General features: G+C 40.1%; 1 protein-coding gene and 1 long non-coding RNA gene across 5 annotated transcripts in view; both read left to right on the top strand.

Annotated features, from left to right (window-relative positions):
* The window catches only part of stai (stathmin), a 249,359-nt gene that overhangs the window by 45,197 nt on the left and 186,113 nt on the right, over positions 1 to 18,049 (top strand). The window lies entirely within an intron of this gene.
* LOC139355151 (uncharacterized) lies at positions 12,279 to 13,588 on the top strand. Its single transcript, XR_011605872.1, has 2 exons — positions 12,279 to 13,104; positions 13,158 to 13,588. It is a non-coding gene; the product is annotated as an uncharacterized lncRNA (long non-coding RNA).

Below are 18,049 nucleotides of genomic sequence, written 5' to 3'. Positions count from 1 at the left end.
TGTTATGAAATCATCATGACCTGGTCTTTCTGCTATCCATTTCCAAATGGTGCCTAGCTCATTAATACCTCTTTTTGATATATTTAGTATTATTTGCGAGATAATTATATTGAGAATTTTTAGATCGTGGGATATTTCCCAATGAAAGTTCTGGCTGTAGTGATTATTTAAAAATTCTATTTTAAGATTTGTTATATCTCTATAAAAACTTATATTAGTTTTATGAAATAATTCTGGGTACGATTGATAAATAAAAACATCTTTGGTATCCTTGTAAAGAAGAAAATCATGGTTTCTATAATCCATAACTTCTGATTTGGTTGTAGCTACCAGCAATAACAAATACATTATTGAAATCATTACCTGGAACTTGAGACTACTTATACCCGTTACTCGTAGAGTAAAAGTGTATACTAGATTCGTCGGAAATTATATATCAGGCAGAAGGAAGCGTTTCCGACCCCATAAAGTATATATGTATATTCTTGATCAGGATCACTAGCCGAGTCGATCTAGCCATGTCCGTCTGTCCGTCTGTCTGTCCGGATGAACGCTGAGATCTCTGAAACTGTGGGAGCTAGGCTATTGAGATTTGGCGTGCAGATTCCTGAGCTTCTTACGCAGCGCAAGTTTATTTCAGTAGAGTGCCACGCCCACTCTAACGCCCACAAACCGCCCAAAACTGTGGCTCCTACAGTTTTGATGCTAGAATAAAAATTTTAACTGAAATGTAATGTTCTCATCAATACCTATCGATTGACCGAAAAGTTTGCCACGCCCACTCTAACGCCCATAACGCTTAAATCTGTATACCGCCGGTAGGTGGCGCATTTTAATCTCGCTTTGCTACTTGCATATCTCTATTTATCTGAGTAACGGGTATCTGATAGTCGAGGTACTCGACTATAGCGTTCTTCCTTGTTTTAAATTATATTTTCTGATTATTCCTATGGGAGCTATAAGATATAGTTGTCCGATCCAGCCGTGAGGTCGTTGGCGTGAGCCTCATGGTCTTGTCAATGAGCGTGCGCTTTCAGGCTCGTGCATGTGTCCCTTTTATTGCGGTCAGGTAATGGACAGGTGCGCATGTTCGGGTAGCTCTTGCTTGAATTCCTTGTTTATGACCCATTTGTGGAAAGGAGAGAATCTTAGACAATTTACCAGTTAAACGTTCTGGAGCGAAAACAAAAATGTGTGTTTGAAAATATTCCACATCTGAGAATTATTAACTTGTGAGGTTTATTTTATTGGGGTTCTTTTGATTTCTAAAATAGTTTTACAATCATAGAAAACATTATTGCCCAACATGATCGGACATGTTTCTCTAGGATAACCATCTTTGAATACTTCGGGTGTGCGACCTTTCTCACGTGCACCTTTCTCACGTGACTATTAATTGCACATAAAAGGGGGGAATGATACAAGATCAATATTGTCACATGGTGATGTGGGCGGCGATAGGGGCATTTAAGTATAATCTTTATGGACATGATCGTGACATTTTTATGACTTCAAAGCCCATTAGAATCAGTTAACTTATCGGATTGTGCTGATTGTCCTAGAACCCGCATATGTTAATGAGGCGGGAAGGGGGCTGGGGGGCCATTTATATGCCTATTGTCCCGGAATACGTCTTTTTATACTTCTAATCATAGTACCCTCTACAAGGGTATACAAAGAAAATAACTTTTTTTTTAAAACAGAAGATTTATTGGAGTTCGGTAAAGTAAAATTAGCCACAAAATTAGCTTCCCAACCATTTAAGAAGATAATTTTAGAACTATAAAAATTAAAGCAAAAAAAAATTTAAGATACAATTTTTTGCAACATATAAATCTTTCGCGTGGCATAATGATAAAACAATTTGTAAATCAGAAAGTTTGTTAGGCTTTAGCCAACGATACTTGCAAAAACGCTCTCTTTAACCTTCGAGAACCAGATTGTAAGATTATCAATAACAACATATACCGGACTTCGAGGAAGTACTGCCAGGCACAATACAGCTGATCGACTTCAAAGTTCCAGTCTCGCTGGATGAAAAATGTCTACAGAATCCTCGATATTCCAACTAATGGGAGAGACGAAGTTAGAAAAAGTTGTCTCCTTACCAATGATCATTACAGGAACTAAACATAAACAATACAAAAACGCTGGAAAAACTAAGAATACTACTTCAATTACTAAATAGGAGCGATCACGGAACTCTTGCGAAGGCGGAGATCAACGCAAAGTGTACCAGTTTCCACTCCAAAACTGTAGGAAAACCCCGTATTTCGGACCTGTTCTCTTTTATGTTGCGCGCAAGGACAGTCGCTTTAAGGAGAGAAGAGTTAACACCCAAAATAATATTAAAAATTAAATAAAAATAAGAGTTAGCATTTATTGCTCAATGAACAGCAGTTAAATGCCCTCAATAAAGTTCTTCGGAAACAAATTACGCTTAGAAGCTAACGCCAACAAAAGTAAGAGTACGAATTGATTGCACAGCCAACAGCAGTGCAATGCGCTAGATATAGATCAGCCAAATCGAAACGAATTCCACGCAACTGCGTGGGAGAGTATAGAACAGCGAATTTTCCAAGTTTATTGAACCCGACTAGATGCATCCAACAAGTACAAGAATAAAAATGCACTAGCCTATTACAATTAAAATTGGTCAACGGCAAAGGTGTCAGCAACGGTAGCAAGATCAGCAGCCAATGATAAAGAAGAACGTCGGCAGTATCGACAACATCGGCAGAGTCGGTGGCAGCGAAAGAGCGACGGGTAGTTATAAATAAAAATCGTTAAGACTAAGTAAAGTTCGTTCTAAATCCAACTCAATAAAGAAAAGTTTGATTTCTTAAAACAAAAATGTAATCAATCTTTTAACTCATATTATATCTTTTTTAGGCTCGATAAATTTTTTCTCGTTATGTTGGAGAGGGAGTGGTTTCCAAGGGACCCACCCCAAATACGGCGAGTTGGCTAGCAGCCAGCGTGCCGGCTCAGGACGCAATTCCCTCGGCCCAAGACTTTCTCCCGACGTAACAGCGTATGGTGCAGTCTTGGAAACAGTCGCCTTGCTGCTTGCATGTCACCATGTACCTTGAACCAATCTTAGCTAAGTACAGTCGAGGCCAACGAGGCGTTTTCTCTCGATTTTAACTAACAAGGAGAAGAACAAATTTGAAAGCTTTTCAATTTATAAGTGTTTAATTTTGTATATTCTTACCGAAACATGCGTCGATTGGTACCAAAAGCATTGTAATATGATACTCCATTGCAAAGATATGGAAATAGATTCGTCAGAAAATTTGCAACCGGTAGAAGAAAACGTTTCCGACCCCATAAAGTCTATATATTCTTGGTCAGGATCACTAATCGAGTCGATCTAGCCATGCCCGTCTCTCCGTATGAATGCTGAGATCTCGGAAACTGTAAGAGCTAGAGTGTTGGAACTTGGCATGCAGATTCTTGGACTTCCTGCGCATAGCAAGTTTGTTTCTTATTTCATATCGTGAAAGGCATTCGTAAAGAACTTGAAATTAATTGAGTGACTTTTCTAACCCTTCTTGACCACAGTAAAGCATTTGACTCTGTAAGCCACTATATTTTGATTACAAAACTTAAAATCTTTTTAACTTTTCATGTACTGCAATTTGAATTTATAAAATCCTGTCTTGATGGGAGGCTTCAGGCAGTTGTCTCGAGAAGTCAACTTTCTAGCTTAAGCCTGCTTACTCGATCTGTCCTGGTCATTGCTATTTTCAATGTATGTGAATGATTTGCCTAGTCTTTTATCCGATTGTGAAGCTCATTTGTATCATAAGTGATAATGTTACTAATTTAAGTTAGTGCACACACAATTTTTTTCGGCTTTTGGGTGTAAATGTCTACCACTACTATCCTGTCCTGTTACATTAATGTATCTCTCTTATAAATGCAGAAGCCCCTCGGTTACTTTGTGTAATACTCCAGTAATAACACGCGTATAGTAGTTTTAATAACTTTTATTAAACAGTCGCTATTGCTCGCTACCGCTCGCTTTCGTTGCTTATCGTCGACTCCTTCTTGAACTCAACATACGACGCGATCCACCACGCGTCGTGGTGAGTTTATGTATCCCGTGTTGGGCTCGAATCCCGATCAGCTGACACGGGTTCCCACATCTCTCCTTTTTTTTCAGACTCAGTTTTAGACCTCCCTGTGGCATCTGGGAGGTGAGCTCCGCGTCAATTGGTTTGGCCGGGAATGATTCATCAGTCCTTTTCGGGGATTGGCCCTCCTCCGGCTGAACTGCAGCAGAGGATTCGACTTTCTTGATTTGACTGGCGTTCCTGGTATACGACTTCCCATTTCCGGTTACCTGGACCACATCACCGTCTCTGCTGGTCACCTCGTAAACCGTTGGATCGAACGTTGGTGTTAGATTGTGGGGGAAAATAACATTTTTAATTAGAACCCTGTCACCTACAGTTAATTGAATATCTTTTGCTCCTCTAGCTGCATCTGCTACCTTCTTCCCTTTTTCTTTCTGGCACATGTCCCTATCTCTTTCCTCCGAGTCCACATCCTGATCCGAAATATCCTCAATTCCGGGAATTTTATCTCGAATCGTCCGATTGTACATCAGCTGGGTTGGAGCTGCACCCGTTGTACTATGCGGTGTTACATTATACATAAGAACGAACTTTTGCAACTCCTTATTGTTACTTCTACTCGCATATGCGATTTTGAGACGTTTAACCAGCGATTTATTCATATTCTCCACCTCGCCGTTCGCTTGTGGCCAATATGGAGGAGTTGTACGCAACTCGATCCCGTTTGTTGTACAAAATTCTTTGAATTCCGCGCTTATAAACTGGCGACCGTTGTCCGCTGTTAATGTTTGGGGAAAACCTAGCCTTGAGAAAAACTGGAATTGAATTTGAGACGATATGAAAAATGTTTTTCTCCCCCTGCCAATCGAATGAGTTTGACTCGGTTTCCTGGGACAGTCTCGACAATGAGTCTGCGATGTTTTCTTTTCCTGGCTTATACACGACTCGGAAACGGTAAGATTGTAGGCGTAGAAGCCACCTTTCGATGCGGGCTGGAGGTCTGGAAGTGGGCTTAAATATAGCCTCCAGAGGTTTGTGGTCTGTTACTAGGTCAAATTCTAATCCGATCAAATAAAAATAAAACTTTTCTACCGCCCAGACTAACGCGAGACTTTCCTTTTCTGTTTGAGAGTACCTTTTTTTTAGCTCCGATAAAGTCTTGCTGGCGAACGAGATAATACGGGGAATTTTATCTTTGTCTAGTTGCACCAATACCGCTCCTAACGCTACCGGACTACGCGAATATGCCACGCCCACTCTAACGCCCACAAACCGCTCAAACCTGTGGCGCCCACAATTTTCATGCTAGAGAAAAAAATTTATAACTGAAATGTATTGATTGATTAAAAAATATTTGCCACGCCCACTCTAACGCCCATAACGCTTAAATCGGTCTACCGCCTGTAGGTCGCGCTCTTCAATCTCGTTTTGCTGGTTGCATATCTCCATTTCCCTTTGTTCCCTTTAGCTGAGTAACGGGTATCTGATAGTCGAGGTACTCGACTATAGCGTTCTTCCTTGTTTTCCTTTGGCTTGATTACAATTAGATGTGGGTTCTTATTTCTTAGAGGGTGTCTAATATTAACATTAAAAATATTAAATATCAAACAAAACCACCTCTTAACGAGGTAAAAAGTAGTGGCGAACGCGCCTTAAACAACAACTTCTGATATCAACAATTGTGACGAAAAATGATATAACATTCGATAAAATAAATAAACTATATTAAATTTATGATTTCGGCCCGCAACAGTAACTATTTATTTACATACACGTAAATTTTCTGTTGTAGCGTGCCGAATGTAATATCATTTTTCGTCACAATTGTTGATATTAGAAATTTTTGTTTAACGCGCGTTCACCACTACTTTTTACCTCGATAAGAGGTGTTTTTGTTTGATATCAGAAGTTTTTTTTGCTTAAGAGTTTGAGTACCTCAATACCATGACTAAGAGTCGTCCCCATATGGCTTAGCTATTAAAAAACCAAACACACAGATTCGACCCCTAATCTTACCCGAACGCCACCTTAAATTAGGCACAAGTTTTATCGCTTCAATTACCTATTTTAATAGCACAAGTTTGGAATCTCAAGGGCTGTATAGTTTCAGATTCCATGAGTAATCTGTCGTTTCTTACATTTCCCGCCGAACTAGCGGGTTTTTCCAAAGTTGTAGAACAAATAGATCAAGTTTCCTATTTCGATTAGCTTCATGCAAGTAAAGGACCCTAAAACCATAACAGATTTTCCGTTTGAAAAAATCTAATAAGAACATTTTCATCAAATTGGTTTTTTTCTTGTTTATTCCAATAAGTATGAAATATTTCGTATACGGAGCTGAAACGAGTTGCACTTTTTATTGCTTAATATCTTCCAATCGGTAATTTTTAGGGCAAAAAATTTTATATATTAAAAGCTGAGAAATCTCAAGGGCTGTATGATTTGAAATTTAAAAAGAAATCGTTCGACTCAATTTTGAGAAAATAATCAAAAAGGGGTTTTAAAAAATAACTTTTTGTCATAATTATAAATCTATTATATTCCGACAATTTTACTTTATGAAGAGTATTTAGCAAATTAAATTATCTTTTCAGAGATATATAGCACGTTTCTGTAGCATTAGTTGTTTAGATACTATAAGCATTTTAAATCTGTCCTTTTTTTTTATTTTGCGCTAAACCAGCGGGTTTTTCCAAAAGTCGTAGAACAGACGTTTTCTATTTCAAGCTACTTTATACCCCCATAGGGTTTCCAATACCCTAAAACTAAGATGGGATGCATACAAACCCACAAACAGAGGGACAAACATTTTCATTTTGGAGAGAAGAAGAAAATCTTGTTTTTTTAATTACTTTTGAACGGGACATCGGATCTCAACAAATGAGGTGTCATTCGACGCGTATTCTCAGTAAGAATAAAACTAGCTATTTAGCCGGCGGCCTTTATCCCCACCGTCTCCAGCAGCTCCAATTTTCTAAAATTTTACTTTTACACTTTCACCGCTTTTTCTCCCAAACAAATCTATATTTCGAAAGTCTGGGTATGCAAGATTTCGATTGGTGTATCACTCGTTACGATCGGACCACAATGGCAGATTTTCAATTCTGCGGCTATATATAGTAGTTGTCTTCGCACGCTCTCTTGCGCGCTTCGCCACTACGTGTACTGCCGTCCACAGTGATAGTCGTCCGATTTTGATAAAACTAAATTCGAAATTCAAAACTAATTACAAAATGTTATTTCCAAGCGTAGGATGTTGTATGTTAAGAAACACCGAAGCTATAATTTGTTTCATATAATTTTCCCCCCAATTTTCCGATCGCTCCTATGTCAGCTATACTCGTATGATAAGTCGTCCGATTTTGATCAAATTAAATTCGAAATTCAGAACTAATTACAAAATGTTATTTCCAAGCGAGGGAGGTTTTATGTTAAACAAGAAAGGAAGTTAACTTCGGCAAGCTGAAGCTTGTATATCCTTGCAGTTATATTTATTAAATTTAAAAATACCAAAAATGGTATTCCCAATAGTATATATGCTATACTATATATAAGCTATAATTTGTTTCATATTATTTCCCCACCAATTTTCCGATCGTTCCTATGGAAGCTATATGATATAGTCGTCCGATTATGATAAAATTAGATTTGAAATTCAGAACTAATTAAAAAATGTTATTTCCAAGCGTAGGAGGCTATATGCTAAAAAACACCGAATCTATAATTTGTTTCATATTATTTTTCCACCAATTTTCCGATCGTTTCTATGGCAGCTATATGATATAGTCATCCGATTTGGATAAAATTTAATTCGAAATTCAAAACGAATTAAAAAATGTTACTTCCAAGCCTAGGAGGTAATATGTTAAACAAGGAAGAACGCTATAGTCGAGTACCTCGACTATGAGATACCCGTTACTCAGCTAAAGGGACCAAAGGGAAATGGAGATATGCAAGCAGCAAAGCGAGATTAAAATGCGCCACCTACAGGCGGTAGACAGACTTAAGCGTTATGGGCGTTAGAGTGGGCTTGGCAAATTTTTTTTAGATCAATCGATAGGCATTAACGAGTGCAATACATTTCAGTTAAAATGTTTATTCTAGTATCAAAACTGTAGGAGCCACCGGTTTGGGCGGCTTGTCGGCGTTAGAGTGGGCGTGGCACTCTGCTGAAACAAACTTGCGCTGCGCAGGAATCTCAGGAATCCGCATGCCTAATCCCATTATTGTAGCTTGTATAGTTTCCGAGATCTCAGCGTTCATACGGACAGATGGACGGACGGACAGACGGACAGACCGACATGGCTGGATCGACTCGGCTAGTGATCCTGATCAAGGATATATACACCTTATGGGGTCGGAAACGCTTCTTTCTGCCTGTTACATACTTTCCGACGAATCTAGTATACCCTTTTACTCTACGAGTAACGGGTATAACCACTCCATGAAAGATTGGAAAAGTATTACATGATCAAACAGCGAATTTTTGGTGATATTAATATTATCCAAGGCGCAATGCGTCCGAAACGTTAGACTCTCCGATGTCGTAGGTTTTGGAGAAAGATTTTCGAGACTCGCAAAAGAATAATTTCTTTGATTTTTCAAAGCGAAGATAGCCGATTATATACGAAAATATCGATAGAGGGAAAGACTTATACGGCACTACTAGATTCAGGAGGGACGATTAGTTGATTAGGAAATGTAGCTGCGCGAGCAATTCAGTCTCTCAAGAATATTCAAAAGAGTTCCGGTTGTGTAAAAACCACTGACGGAACTGAATGCGCAGTCTTAGGGCAGATAACATCGTTTATAACGCACGAGGATACTACTAAGGCAGGGACATTTTTTGTTATTCCTGACTTAAAGCAAGACATCTATCTTGGAGTAGATTTTTGGCACCTCTTTAAACTTACTGATCGGATATCGAACCCCAGAATTTACAAAATAGATACCGGATGCAACATTTCTACCAACGAGAATTTAAAGATTCACGCTTTTACGCATGTCCAAAAGAAAAGGTTAGAGATGTTTCCTAACTATGAGAGAGACGGATTAGGAAAGACCAGAGTTATTTCACACGCCATAGGCACAAATATCGCATGCCCGGTTAAACAACGGCATTGGCCAGTATCACCGACAATTGAGAAAATAATGTTTTCCGAGATAGACAGGATGCTATATCATGATATTATCGAAGAATCGACAAGTCCGTGGAGTAGCAATGTGGTTTTAGTGAGGAAGGGAGATAAATGCTGACTTTGTCTGGATTCGCGTAGTTAATAGCGTTACCCTCAAAGACGCTTGTCCTCTACCCCACATCGACGGAATCTTGAGAAGACTTTCTCCAGGTCGCTTCATAACCGGATTGGATATGAAACATGCTTTTTGGCAGATTCCATTAGAAGAAAAATCCCGGCAATACACAGCGATTTCTGTTTCAAATTGACCATTATATCAATATAAGGTCATGCCGTTTGGATTATGTAACGCGCCCCAAACCCTTTGTAGATTGATGGATCAAGTAATACCCGCTCACTTACGCACAATAGTCTTCGTCTATTTGGATGACCTTTTGGTCCTGTCGGATGACTTTGACTCTCATATGGTGTTACTCCAAGAGATTGCTTTGTGTTTAAGGAAAGCCAACCTTACGATAAACATTAGTAAATCTAAGTTTCGCATGGAAAAGATCAAAAGTTTAGGTTTTATATTAGGAAACGGCACACTAAAAACCAGACCCAGATAAAATAAAAGTAGTAAACGAGTTTCCAGTTCCACGCACTGTGAAACAGTTAAGTCGGTTTCTAAGGCTCTCTGGGTGGTACCGTAGTTTTGTTATTAACTATGTACGACCTATTAAAGAAAAATAAACCTCTAGAATGGAACAAGGCCGCTGAAGCTTCCTTTGAAGAGTTCAAAGCTAAATTGACTTCTACCACAATCCTCAGTACTGCAGATTTCGGTAGACCATTCTTGCTAATTTATGATGCAAGTTCGTATGGAATGTGCTTGCACAGACCGACGTAGACGGAAGTGAGTTGCCCATTGCATACATGTCAGAAAAATTGTCAAAGGCACAACGCAACTACTCCGTTACAGAAAAAAGGAATAAAGAAATTTCGTGCCTACATAAAAGGTCAAAAGTTCGGCGTTATCACATACCACTCCTCTCTACAATGGCTTATGCGGCAAAAAGATCCATCTGGTCGTCTTGCCAGATGGGTTATAAAATTGCAAAAGTTTTCGTTTTCCATAACACATGGTAAGGGTACGCAAAACGTTGTTGCAGACGCTTTATCGAGAGTAAATGAACCCCAAGTTAACGAGTTTGACGATTTGGGTCCGATAGTAGATTTAACTGCGAAGGAATTTTTATCCTTGCAGTACACCGATCTTATTGAAAACATACGGAACAATCAAGAACGACTACCCGATCTCAAGGTCGTGGACAAATTTGTTTACAAGAGAACCGAAAACGCAACAGGAGACCCAAAGCAAGAACAAGAATCCTGGAAGCCATGTATTCCCAATGACTTGGTACCACAAATTCTATACCAATCTCACGACGCACCAGAGGCTGCATATTGCGGCATGGGAAAGCTTGTAGAGAAACTAAGGCGTTGCCTATTTTGGTCACGCATGGTTACCGAAATTAGGGGTTATGTTAGAAAGTACTTTGTGTGTCTCGCTACCAAAAATTCCAATACAGTTCTTCGACCGCCATTGGGGAAGCCAATGGAATCCCAAAGGCCCATTCAGAATCTGTACATGGACTTATTAGGGCCTTGTCCTAGATCTAAAACCGGTAACATAGGCTTGTTAATAATTTTAGACCATAATACGAAGTTCCATTATCTGCATCCCTTAAAAAAGTTCACCTCCAATAAGATTTGCGACTTTTTGCAGAACCAGGTTTACTTCACCTTCGGAGCTCCCGAAGTAATCCTAACCGATGATGGTTCGCAGTTTCGTTCTAGCCTATTCCAAGCCTTTTTGACTAGATTCGGCGCTTCCCATAAGTGCACCGCAATTTACTCTCCGCAAGCAAACGCAAGCGAACGATTCTAGCTCACAGCTCACAAACTGGGATACAAATCTAAACGAAATCAATGGTGCGCTTCCTTCTGCAATACACCGTAGTACAGGCTATTCGCCATATTTTTTAGCTTTTGGCCAAAAGATGTTGCTCAACGGGAAAGATTACGAACTTCTGCGGAAATTAGATCTGTTAATTGACGGCACGCGTTCTGACGATCGACATGCCTTGAAAATATCCAGAAACAAAGCTAAAGAATCGGTGGCGCGGTCGCATGAGAATAACGCCAAAGTCTATAATTTGAGAAGCCGATTAGTTCAACTTAAAGTAGAAGACTCCGTCTTTGCAAGAAACTTTGTTCAAAGTAACGCAGCTAAGAAGTTTAAAAAAAACTTGCAAAAGTATTCATCAAAGCAAAAGTCAAACGTAAACTCGGCTCTTCTTATTACGAGATTGCGGATGAATCTGGGAAAGTATTGGGTACCTATAATTTAAAGGATCTAAAAACACAAAAAAAACAAGGAAGAACGCTATAGTCGAGTACCTCGACTATCAGATACCCGTTACTCAGCTAAAGGAACCAAAGGGAAATGGAGATATGCAAGCAGCAAAGCGAGATTAAAATACGCCACCTACCGGCGGTAGACAGATTTAAGCGTAATGGACGTGGCAAATTTTTTTTTTGATCAATCGATAGGTATTTACGAGACCAATACATTTCAGTTAAAATTTTTTATCTAGCATGAAAATTGTGGCCGTCACAGGATTGGGCGGTTTGTGGGCGTTAAAGTGGGCGTGGTTTTTTGGGTCAATCGATAGGTATTGATGAGAACAATACATTTCAGTTAAAATTTTTGTTCTAGCATCAAAACTGTAGGAGCCACAGTTGTGGGCGGTTTGTGGGCGTTAGGGAGGGCGTGGCACTCTGCTGAAACAAACTTGCGCTGCGTAAGAAGCTCAGGAATCTGCACGCCAAATCTCAATAGCCCAGCTCCCATAGTTTCCGAGATCTCAGCGTTCATCCGGACGGACAGACGAACATGGCTAGATCGACTCGGCAAGTGATCCTGATCAAGAATATATATACTTTATGCGGTCGGAAACGCTTCCTTCTGCCTGTTACATACTTTCCGACGAATCTAGTATACCCTTTAACTCTACGAGTAACGGGTATAATTAATAAAAATGTGAAAAAAATAAAGATGAAGGCAGACTTTTCAGTTAATAACATCCCAGATGGCTCATGCGCTATATAATCTGTGGTGTAGTATCCAGCCATGTAGCAAGCAGGTTAAAGCAAGCCGGGTTTCTTCTTAAAGGAACAATTGTTTTTATATGCCTCTCCTTAGCCTGTCCTTTTTGACGTTCAGAAGATAACGCCAACAAGAGACATCACGGTTCAGTACATTCGAGATCTCGCTGCTAACACGCACGACGATTCAAATCTTGCTCATACACACAAGCTGCGTTCACCGAATTTCGGCAACGTCCCGTTAGGACTCTGTTACGCCGAAATCTCGTGGCGAATCGAATGCTCTGTTCAAAACCAATTTTTCTCCCGAACATTGCAGACGTGCGTTTATAAAAGTCACTTTTTGTGGGTACAGTCTGCTTATTCTCAGCGACATAAGTACACCAAGTCAAGAGAACTACCTATGTGTGCATCGAACCAGTTTAAATCATTGTGCCAAGAGAAAAAGAAACCAAACATTTAAGCCGACGGTTAGTCCGGCCGACTGTTTTGATTCTGCCTTATCGGAAAGCTTTACGATCAAGGTGATTACCAAAATTAAGTTTCTGTGAAATTTGTGCCGACCACCCGGCAAGCCAGCTTTGCGCTGCTGACACGCTGCACTGCCGCTGCTGACGCCTGGAAATTTCCATGCGTTCGGTGGTGAATTGGAACGGTTACCACTAGCGGTGTTGCATAACCTGCAAACCACGAGGTTAGACCCCAATGCTGGTGCAAAACCAGCCCAATTACAGGTAACTCCCCCTGAAAGGATTAAAAGCTATTAGTAGTAACAACTCTTTTATAGTACAGGTGGTACCGCTCGCCAGCACTTTTGTTGTTGGGAGATATAAATACAGCGAAAAAGCATAGCCATATAATTCCTGAGGACGATGGCACTTACATAAACAACCACGTGCGAGTCATCACTGCCTACTGCAGATCGGTCGGAGTTCAGGTTCAGCCTAGCGCGCCCCTCGGTGGCGCTTTCAACTCATCCACGTGCGATTTATAACCTACAGCGAGTTTCTTTCCAAAAAAATCATGATTACCACCTAGCTTAATATTTAAGCAAACCGGCAACTAGCTGCGCTTAATTTTCCCTTTTGGTCTAAGCCTAAAGCGTCAATGGAGGCACCATTCGGATAATTGATCCGCAAATATTATGCTAATTTAAGTAATATTAATTCATTTAGAATGTAAGAACTATAAATATAATACTTAAGTACTTCCCTCAAATCCAGCTAGATCAGTGCGCCCAGTGAAAAGTAGCTAGGAAGAAAATTTAAATTTAGAACAGCAACAATGTGCTTCTAGAGGGAGTCAACTGAATTATAATGAATTACCATATTGTGAAACCTCAGGTCGGAAGACTCCAGTATAACATGGAAGGTTAAAAAATTTAGTCTGGAAAAAGTACATCATGGCACAATTGTGTCACAACCACTAATCGGAAAGGGAATTCCTTTGGGGCAATACGAATAGGCTCCAATATTGCCATGGTTGCGAGGGTTTAGAGAAGAATGTGAAAGCGACATCTATTCACATACTAAACGGCGTGTTCTACCTAACAGTCATTAGAGACCCTTCCTTTTGTTTAGTCCGCAAGTAGTTTAGCTTCCGAATGTGCACTTATCTTATTATGCAATCGTGTCTTCCGAAACCCAGATGTGTTGTTGTAGTCGTGCCGATTACAACAAAAGCATGTGCATGCTACACCACACACACATACACCGCCCCAGAATCTACCCTTCCCACAACCTTAGTACTCTAACCACCCTCTATCTACCTGCACCCAAAGTCTAGACTAATTATCCAGAACGAGTCAAGTTTTTTTGGGCGCTCAATGCAAAATTACCATGTGAAAGAAGACCCAAGATCTAGACTAAACATTTGGATTGAGCCAACGGGGCTTTATCAATCAACAATCCAAAGGGTAATTAGAAAACTCACTCATTTAAAGCTAAGTCCACTCATAAAAAGCTCTAAAGCTCAAAACCGAGGTATGGTCGTCGAAGATGTTTGTGATAAGAGGCGAGTTTAGTTTGAGTTTTGTTAATAGCAAGTCGGTGTTCTTCCAACATAAAAATAGGATTGTAACCAGTTTAAAATTAAATTAAATAACGTTTTTATACCCGTTACTCGTAGAGTAAAAGGGTATACTAGATTCGTCAGAAAGTATGTAACAGGCAGAAGGAAGCGTTTCCGACCCCATAAAGTATATATATTCTTGATCAAGATCACTAGCCGAGTCGATCTAGCCATGTCCGTCTGTCCGTCTGTCCGTCTGTCCGTCTGTCTGTCCGTCCGGATGAACGCTGAGATCTCGGAAACTATGAGAGCTAGGCTATTTGGCGTGCAGATTCCTGAGCTTCTTACGCAGCGCAAGTTTATTTCAGTAGAGTGCCACGCCCACTCTAACGCCCACAAACCGCCCAAAACTGTGGCTCCTACAGTTTTGATGCTAGAATAAAAATTTTAGCTGAAATGTAATGTTCTCATCAATACCTATCGATTGACCCAAAAAAAAGTTTGCCACGCCCACTTTAACGCCCACAAACCGCAAAAACTTGTGACGCCCACAATTTTCATGCTAGATAAAAAATTTTAACTGAAATGTATTGGTCTCGTAAATACCTATCGATTGATCTAAAAAAAAATTTCCCACGCCCACTCTACCGCCCATAACGCTTAAATCTGTATACCGCCGGTAGGTGGCGCATTTTAATCTCGCTTTGCTGCTTGCATATCTCCATTTAGCTAAGTAACGGGTATCTGATAGTCGAGGTACTCGACTATAGCGTTCTTCCTTGTTTTTATATTAAACTTGTAGTGCAAACTTTTAATTGGCGCAGTCGGTAGGATCTTAAAGTCCTTTAAAGTCCGCTTTAAAGTTTAAAGCAAAAGTGCCAATTTTGAAAACCAAATTAAGAAACAAAGAACATTAAACATGGCAAATCCACCTGCATTGCCGCAGTTGTCTGAGATTCATCTGGAAATCCATCAGAATTAAGCCGCTATATGCATTAATACAAGCTCTTTAAACAAAAAATTTAGGTATTGTATCGAAAGAAAACTACCTGATAGATTGTACGAGGCTGGTCCGATAAGTACTTAGCCTCCAACAGAAAAACGAAAATTTTTGAAAAGTGGCGATTTATTTCTTAACATAATCTCCTTTTAGCTCGATACACTTGATCCAGCGATGCTCCAACTTCTTTAACCCGTCTGAAAAATACGTTTTCTCGAGGTCTGCAAAATAGGCCTCTGTGGTGGCGACGAGGCGCAAATTTCTGTCCAGCGACAGAAACAAAAAGAAGTCACACGGGGCCAAATCTGGAGAATATGGTGGATGGGGTAGCATCGTAGCCCAATTCGACCAATTTGGCCTTGGCGAGGGCGGAAGTGTGAGCCGGTGCGTTATCATGATGGAAGAGCACTTTTTTCTTCGCCAAATGGGGCCGTATTTTCTGCATTTCGGCGGCGAATCGGCCCAATAATTCCGCATAGTACAGCCTTGTGACCGTTTTTCCCTTTTCCAGGTAGTCGATGTAGATCACACCTTGTGAATCCCCAAAAATGGTGGCCATCACCTTTCCGGTCGATGGGACAGTCTTCGCCTTGTTCGGAGCAGGTTCGCCGAGTGAAGTCCTCTGTTTCGACTGTTTCTTGGTCTTGGTGTGTTCCAGTGGATCCATGTTTCGTCGACGGTCACGAAACGACGCAGAAACTCCTTCGGATTGCGCTTAAACAGTGTCAAACACTGTTCTGAAGTGGTCTCACGGTTCGCACCGACAGCTTTCTCATGCCCAAAATTTCATGCAGGATATGACCCACGCGCTCTTTTGACATGCCTACTGTCTCAGCTATTTCGCGTATCTTCAATGGGCGGTCTGCCAATACGAGATCGTGGATTTGATCAAAAACCGACGTGCGACCACGTTGAAACTCGTTAAACCAACTTTTGACGGTCGCCATCAAAGGAGAAGAGTCCCCGTCCACAGCATCCAAGCGCTCTTTGATTTCGCTGCACGATTTCACTTCCAAAAACAAGAATCGAGTCGCAGACCGATATTGCTATTTCTCCATTTTCCTAAAATCCGCGGACTCCTCCAATTCCACACGCAGTCAAAACAAAACTATGAGTCCGACTTGGCTGAAATTTCGACAGTAGCCGTCTACGAGAATGTACTACACGATAGTAAGTTTCTCTTGCGATAGTGACGCCATCGGGCGGTGAGGCTAAGTACTTATCGGACTGCCCTCGTATGAATCTCTTTCCAAAAAAAAATAAAAACTTGCCAACTTAAAAGAAGCAGCACAGATTTTAGGTCATTGGGATGCAGACTCTTTTGATGATTATAAACGATGAACGCTGAGATCTCGAAAACTATAAGAGCTAGGCTATTGAGATTTGGCGTGCAGCATCAAAACTGTAGGAGCCACAGTTTTGGGCGGCTTGTGGGCGTTAGAGTGGGCGTAGCACTCTGCTGAAACAAACTTGCGCTGCTTAAGAAGCTCAGGAATCTGCACGCCAAATCTCTCCTTTTTACGCAGCGCAAGTTTGTTTCAGCAATGTGCCACGCCCACTCTAACGCCCACAAACCGCCCAAAACTGTGGCTCCTACAGTTTTGATACTATTGAAATGTATTGTTCTCATCAAAACCTATCGATTGACCCAGAAAAAAGTTTGCCACGCCCACAAGCCGCCCAAGCCTGTGACGCCCACAATTTTCATGCTAGATAAAAAATTTTAACTAAAATTTAATGGTCTCGTCAATACCTATCGATTGAAAATTGACACGCCCACTCTATCGCTTAAATCTGTCTTCCGCCGGTAGGTGGCGCATTTTAATCTCGCCTTGCTGCTTGCATATCTCCATTTCCCTTTGGTCCCTTTAGCTGAGTAACGGGTATCTGATAATCGGGGTACTCGACTATAGCGTTCTTCCTTGTTTTCATTCGTATTGTTCCTCAAATTCCTCAAAGTTCATCAAATTGAAACCAAATTTCCCCTCAAAACCAGGGAAATTATCATGAGTATAGGTAAAAGTTAGACCACGTTAGGGTTAGGGTGACAGTTTACAGAATAGAATGCACGTAAATTTTCAGCAAATTGCCTCGGATACAGAAAGTGTTGCCAATATGCCAGAGTAAAGATTAATATAATGACAAAAAAATTTCGAAAAATTAAGAACAAGATGAAAAATTAAAAGTGTATACTATAAATGGATCAATGAAATTAAATTAAAAAAAGTATAACATTGGATCCTTGCAAAATCTGCCCAGTTAAACAAACATTTTATTTACATAAGTTTTCTGAAAATTATGATATTATAATGGTAGAGCTTATTTGAAGGAAAATAAAGCAAAAATAAATTATGAAGACGAAACTGTGACGCTAGGAGACACACTACTTTACATAAAATATGGTGAAAGTAATATATGAAAGGATAAGACCGCAGTAAAATGTCTTATTCCACCATCATTTGAAAAAAAGATTGAAGAGGATAAGACCGCATTAGAATGCCTTAATCCGCCCTTATCAAAGGACCAATAATTTAATTTTGCCATCAATAATGAACTTAAAGAATGTAATGAATGTATATTAGAAACTTGAGTGAAGAAGAAAAAGAAAATTTAAAGCAGGTTTTATTTGAATATAATGACATTCGGTACAAGGAAGGTGAAAATTTGAC

This window comes from Drosophila suzukii, unplaced genomic scaffold (assembly GCF_043229965.1).
Source record: "Drosophila suzukii unplaced genomic scaffold, CBGP_Dsuzu_IsoJpt1.0 scf_9, whole genome shotgun sequence".
In the NCBI taxonomy this organism is placed as follows: domain Eukaryota; kingdom Metazoa; phylum Arthropoda; class Insecta; order Diptera; family Drosophilidae; genus Drosophila; species Drosophila suzukii.
The sequence above is the reverse complement of the archived record's forward strand: the minus strand, read 5'-3'. Positions and strand labels throughout refer to the sequence as shown.